Source organism: Hippocampus comes, unplaced genomic scaffold (assembly GCF_001891065.2).
Source record: "Hippocampus comes isolate QL1 unplaced genomic scaffold, H_comes_QL1_v1.1 scaffold261, whole genome shotgun sequence".
Taxonomy (NCBI): Eukaryota; Metazoa; Chordata; class Actinopteri; order Syngnathiformes; family Syngnathidae; genus Hippocampus; species Hippocampus comes.
In genome coordinates this window covers 3,357,548-3,364,689 of record NW_017805824.1, presented here as the reverse complement: position 1 = coordinate 3,364,689, position 7,142 = coordinate 3,357,548, and the positions used below count along the sequence as shown (strand labels likewise).

General features: G+C 41.7%; 1 protein-coding gene across 3 annotated transcripts in view; it reads left to right on the top strand.

Annotated features, from left to right (window-relative positions):
* The first annotated feature begins 704 nt into the window (after positions 1-704).
* The window catches only part of sox6 (SRY-box transcription factor 6), a 150,126-nt gene continuing 143,688 nt past the window's right edge, over positions 705-7,142 (top strand). For all 3 annotated transcript variants that reach the window (XM_019886918.1, XM_019886920.1, XM_019886919.1), the window contains exon 1: positions 705-1,124. The gene's annotated coding sequence lies outside the window, so the exon portion shown is untranslated. The remainder of the gene's footprint in view (positions 1,125-7,142) is intronic.

Sequence of the window (7,142 nt, the reverse complement as noted above, 5' to 3'; positions counted from 1 at the left end):
TACTACCGCTAGTAATAATAATAATATAAAGAATCCTCGTGGAGTAGTCGAAATCATTCACATTTTGTGGTCAAATATTCCCTCATTCGGAATATTATTATGCCGTGAATATTTCCATTTATGTGCTATATCTAAGACGTTGCTCATAATGATATTTCCAGTTGCGACAATGGAACACAACATAATTATAAAATATTTGAAAAATATGTTATTTACTGACGTTTGTAAAATAAATAAATCCACGTCGACTGAAGGGGTTGTCATAAAAGTTGAGCCGCATTCAAGAGCCTCGGGTACAAAAATTCATTTCATTTATCGTGGAAATATTTTCAAGAAAAAAAAGCGTAGTCTCGTAATGTTGCCCAAGTTGTGCTGCAGTAAAGAATAGAATTAAAAACCTTTATCGTCAACGTGTAATTGTGCACACGCAACGAAGTTGGGGTGACACTCCAACTCCGTGTTTTATGATTTTCACACATTAAATATTAGACCGGAAAAAAAAACACACTTTGCATCCCTTCTTCCATTTCTTCTGTCCGCTGCAAGCTTCATTTTAGTCATCTTCTAAAAGCGACCCGCTCGCTCTCGGGAGGAGGAGGAGGAGGATGGAGGATGATGATGATGATGGGGGGGAGAGAAGTACGAGTGGGTGGGGTGTGAAGGGGAAGAAGAAGTCCTCCCTCCCTCCCTCCAGATCAATGCCCTGGCCACTCACTTTGTGATGTCTCGCGTGGGGGGAAATGCTTTGAATACCTGCGACATGGCAGCGAGCATTGATTGTAGAGATTGACAGCACCAGAGCGAGCGAGCGAGCGAAAGAGAGAGAGACAGAGAGGGAGAAAGAGTTGGAGAGAGAGAGAGAGAGTTGGATAGAGAGTTCGAAAAAGAGGGCGGGAGATAAAGAAGAGAGCAACAAAAGCTATACTTGTACTTTTGGACAGCTCAACTTCGGCGAGCGCATGCGGGACCTTCTCTGATTCTGATGCTGGCGCCGCGTTGACACACGCACACACAACAAAAGAAGACTTTTTTCCCCCCCTTGAACCTTTCATCCGCTTGTCTTTTTTTTTTTACGACACGGAGAGGACACACGCGCCGCGTTCTCCTCGACTTACGTCGTCAAGGTAAACAACGCCTTTTACTTGCTTACCTCCACATGTTGTCCGTTGTTCTTCCACTCCGGTTTTAAATTAAAACGAAGCGTGGTTTGAAAAGAAATAATTTAAATAAACAGTCCGTGGTGGCACGTATTTATTTGAAAAAAAAAACAAAAACTCGCTAGAGTCATAACAAACTAGGTGCGCACGCGACAATTAGTGATGACTCAGATGCGTTTATGTTCACTAGAATCTCCGTAAACTCACCCGAAACACGTTTATGTCCACATTTAATTCACTTTGACTCCTTTTCACGGGCTGTCTTTGAGTCGCCAAGCGTACACATTACACGCGGACACCGGCTCGAAACTCCCACCCTGATAACTTGTTCGCCGCGCGCGTCGTCAATAAGAACGGCTTTTCCCACTTGACCCTGGACGTGTCATACACATTTAAGTTGCTTTTTGACACCTTCGCGTCTATCGCGCAACTTTTCCGCTCCAGTATAATTTGTCATTCATTGAGGATAAACACGTGCGTTCGCCCCTACGCACGCCGCTCGACTCGTGTCTCATCGTGTCTTCTGCACACGCGAGTCTTTCACCCCCAAAGTAAAATTTTTATCATCTTTTTTTCTTCCAAAATGACAGACAGCGTCCGCGTTTAGCCTGGGAATGAATGCGCTCTGCCTTCACTTTTCCAGAGGTCGGGGGAATTGACCTGTTAAGAATGCGCAAGTCATAAATTAAATTGAACAATCACAGGACTTGCCCATTTACAGAAGATGCACTTACAGGCAAACTCGGCGATCTGGCGACTGTATGCTGAACTTCGCGGAAAGTGCAAATACTGCAAGCTTAAAAAAATCAAAATGTTTTCTTGCACTTTGAAAGACTCCTCCCCCAAATTAATTTCATTAAATATCTTTTAAATAAATGTCTTAGAATGCAGTGCCCACTAAAGTCCGTTTTCGAGCTGTAAAACGGCAGATATTGTTTCTTAGGATGAATTATAATTGTATATGATTAGTAATGAATTAAATATTGGAAATGTAATTTCATAATACCTCATTCAGAGGCCCGCTACTTTTTTTGAGCTGGTTTAAAACATTTAGAATCATCTATTGCAAATAACCTTGCACGAGCCATTTCCATTGTTTGACATAAAAACTTATGTACGTTTTACGACACGCTTCCTCTGAGCAATTCAGCAGAAACCTAAATTTCCTCCGACTCTCAAGAGCATCTTTTTTTTCCAGTTCAAAACACACCCAACACGGTCAATTTAATTTGCGCACAAACTTCCGCTATTTCTTTGACAACACTTGGTCGTGCACAGCCGTGACGTGTCCACATAAGGTAATGTAGTCGTGGACACCAAATGCACACGTCTAAATGGCACATGTATAATTAGACTGCCCATTCAGCACATTGTTGTGATGGCAGCGCGCAGGCTCATGAAGAGTGCACGCAGAGTGCATCAACTTTACGCACATTTCCTACAACACTGACGCTTCTCGCGTTCTGCATTTATAGATATTGTTCTTTGTTGTGTGTGTGCAAACGTGCGTTTAATTTGCGGTAAATTCGCTCGATTTAAAGATGGAGGTCAGACGAAATTATCTTGACTTTACGTCACGTTTGTCATTTCGAATAGATTGTCGTGTGTGTGTGTGTGTGTGTGTGTGTGTGTGTGTGTGTGTGTGTGTGTGTGTGTGTGTGTTCAGACTTCTGACAGCTCTTGAAATCAGCATATAAAATAGAGATATATATATTTACGATTTTTTTTAGGACTGTCTAAACATATACCACACTTTGTCCAAGTCCAATGTATCGCATTTGCAAAAGGAACTTTCGCCCCTGAAACATCACATATTGAAATTAGAACCATTATTGTTTTAGGGACTGATCTCAGTATGAAGTTGTTTAGTCTAAGTGACACAAACTACATTTCCTTGATGATCTACAGGTTTGATTCACTTAGCTGGAGCTTTTTGAAGAAAATGTGTAGCTGCGAGGAGGAGGAAAAGTGCATTTTATCATATTGCTTGTACACATTTCTCTGAATAAGCACACACTGCTTTTGGTTCCTGCTCCTCTGTCTGTGATGCACAAAATAATTTGTACGCTAAAACCGTGGAGGTTTTGTGTGTTGCATTTCACAGCTGTTACATTTTTGCATGCCGCGAGATTAAAACATTGCATATCGCCAACTTTAAACGGTCGCTATGCACAAATCATTTGTAAATGACATTCCAGCACAGTGTGAGTGATGACTATGAAAAATATTTGTGCATTCTCGTCAATATTTTGGCTTCAATGATGCAATCTGACTATTATTATAATAAAGGATTAGTGTGCGTGTGCGTACACACCAAGCTTTTGATTTGAATGTGAGATTTCACAATCATTCAAAGCAGCATCCAAGTGACAGGACATGTGTGGTGAAGTGTGGCCACAGCACACTGGAGTGTGTGCGTGTCTTCGGGTGGGGGGCCGGAGGGGGTTCTCTTGTTCTTTGTGGTGCGAGAGAGCGCAGGGTAAACAAGATGGCGAGAAGTAAACAACAGCAGGCTTGGTAAAGTTCGAGCAGAAGGCTAGCAGATAATAAATGTGGCGACACATGTTGTGACATCTGTCTTCGGTGTTAACCAATTTGCTGGCACAATATTTCCGCATGGATCCAAAGTGACAGGAATATGCGGTTGTCGAATCTGTAAACGGTCCCTTCCGAAGAGAAGTTTCTGACAAGTTAGTACAGTCGAGATGCTCCTGTGCGGGAATATGATCGGCTGCTTGTTTGGTCACTACGCTGTGCTTGTGTGCTTTACAGAGGTAGCATGCCGCAGGTTAAAACAGCACTAATGCTATGTGTGCAAATGGATAACAGCAATGAGGTTGTGGGTCTTCTCCGTCAGTGGTTATTAAACTTTTTACAAGTACCTCCTAAATAAATACTTAGCTTTCCAAGTACCACCATCATCTCCAATGTTAAAATACAGTAGCGGAGTAGGTTTGAGTGGTCAAAAGTGCTTAAACAGTGCTTATAGATGAAATATAAATGTAGGATACTTAAAAGTTAAAAACAACCGAACTGTACTTAAATAGTGTTTCGGCATATCACTAGAGGGAGCCCGCGTACCACTAGTACAGCATGTACCACACTTTGGGAATCTACTGTACGTGAAAAACACAAAAAAAGACGACATTAAAGGACTAAAGATGAAAAAAGAAACATCTACATATGTGCATCTTCACAGGAATCATCTAATTGTGCGAGTAACTTCAATGGCCCATTTTGGCCTGTATCATTCATTCTCCCAACTGTTCCCCCCCTCCCCCCCCACACCCTGCAAAAAAATGGCCGTTTTCCTTTCGTCTTTAGCATAGTTGCGCATAATTAATGGGGAGTTCAAAACGCAACAGTGCGGCCTCTGCTGATTTTTGTGATGTTTTCTTTTCATTTTACATCACACATTAATCTGCAGAGTTAATTGGACAGGCTTTAGTGGGTGTGTATTTTTGACATGGGTCTTGGCCAGTAATCCGGTGCAGGAATTAGTTGGGGGTGATTGTTTTTTTTTCTCAATCAGATGAGCATTTGTACGGTGGCGCTGTGAGGATGCTCGCCTTGATTGCCACATCAAAGAGAAACACGGAGCAGCCGGGCAGTAATTAAAATGTGTTGGATTTTGGAGTGCCTTCACATACCCGTATGTACACGCACACCCACGCACAGCCACACGCACCCACGATTCCGAATAATTCCTCGGACACTTACCCTAAGCTAGTGTTAACCTTAAACTACTTCCTCGGCCTTAAAATGGAACTAAATATTGACATACTGAGGATGTAATTTTGTCCCCAGAAGGGAGGTGAGTCGCCGCAATGGCTCTGTAAACACTTATGTCCCCACAACGTGAACAATACACACACACACACACACACACACACACACACACACACACACACACACACACACACACACACACACCAAGGCTGAGAACTGTCAGGTTGTGTGAAAAGAGTGCAGGTGGTTGAAAGTGAATTTTAAACAAACACTCATGTCAGTCGGTGCTCATTGTGCAGACTTGCGCTTATGAAATCCAAAGAAAACAAGTTACTCTTCTCCCCCTCTGGCAACCATTGGAAAGCTTTTGTGTAATTATTTGTACCACAGACGCACTCATGTTTTCACTTCTCCGTGACGCTAACCTTTGCAAAACAGTGTACGTGAGTGTTCTTACAGGAGAGGGCTGAACAATTCATCACATTCAAATCAACATTGTAATGGAGTGGAAATGCATTTTTCCAATCGCAAATCTGCAATTTGGAAAAGAAAAAAATCATGTCAGTTGATCGGTAGGCTTTATTTTATACAGACGGAAAGTTGAAGTGATAAAGCAGTTGAAGTGATTTGTTTGCATTATTGTTATAATCCGATTCATGATTTACTGATTTTTTGGTTTCCGCCACACTTGTCGAATTTTGTGAAGTTAAAGTCAACACTTAAAAGACTGCCACTCAAAGTATTTCGTAAGTGAACTAATTCATGGTTCATTTGTCTTTATTTTAGCGTAACACGAGCCTAGACTGACAATATAGCATTTATGTATCGTGAATCCATTGTAATACAGATTATTTTATTCATAGTGTTTCTTTTTTTAACAGGAAAAAGATGTTGAAAAAAATAATCACATATTAAATCGCAATCGCAAAATAAAGGGGGAAAAAAATTGCAATGAGATTATGTTTCCAAATCATTCAGCCCTCTTACAGTGTATCCATAATGTACAATGACCCCGTAGTAGAACGGCAGGATTACGGCACAAAGAAGCGGTGATCAATCCTTTTCCATATCCGGCTTGAATCGCAGAAGCTCTGCAGACAGACCTGCGCTTGTGTCTCGTGAGGGAACAAGGCAAAAGAGATTAGTGTAATGTCGGCTGTTGTGCCGCGGCTCGCACAAAAGGCGTCACGGCAACCCTTGCGATCCCACCCATTATTCTTGGATCGGGCCTTCTTTCGCCCGTGCCTCGGAGAAAGTGTTCAAGGACTCGCCGCTCTAGTCCTTCACTTGAACCGGCACAGGCAGCTGTTACACGAGATGCATCCCTTGAAAGCCTTCACCTTGTGAGATGGACGGGACACGCACGTTGCACGGGGAAGCCCGCTCACTCCAAAATGTCTTTGTTATCAAAAGCACCGTATTAGTACCGCTGACATCTTCTACTTACAACTCCTTGAAGCCAAAGAGTTTGAAATTCAATCGTATTTGATTCCAAATGTTGTACGGCCCCAAAGGTGGAACAACACCACACATTCTGGGATGACTCGTTCATATTTGGAAAACCAATAAAATGGGAGAAGATGATATAAGGGTTTGTTCCACCGTCAAACCGTCACCATTATTACTTTTATTAACTCTACACGCATAATGGTAATGAACGATTTAACATATGTAACTTGTATATTAATGCAAGAGTAAATAACCTTTTAAGATTTCCATTTGAATTTCAGGAAATAAATGTTGTTCGTTGTCATCATACAAGTGTACAAATAAGTTACTCGCCGTCTCCCAAAGTTGGTGCTCATTCAGTGGGAGGATTACTCGGAGGTGACTCAACGTAGCTGACTTTGCCGTGTACATTTCAATTCCTCTTTTGATGTTGAGTTAATTTTGATGCTCACTGAGCTGATATTTGCTGACATCTCAGGTGATATCTGGAACGTTTTGCTTTTGAGATTTCACTGCAAGGTATTTTCAAAAGAAAAGAAAAGAAAACAAAATACCATGACGGTGGAGTATGTTACAGCAGAAGCGGCCATTTTCATTGGGTGTGCATCAATTCGTGCGACGGTTTGCACAATGTATGCTGATAAAAGTGTAAACAGTACAGCATGATGCTTCGTATCTGACTTTTGGAAGACAAAGAGTGCTTCATATGTGAATGTTTTTCTGTTTAAACGTCACTGTTGTGTGTTGTTAATACAGGATGTGTTTCTTGTGCGCATTTATAGCTCCCAATGAAATATTTTCATTTCC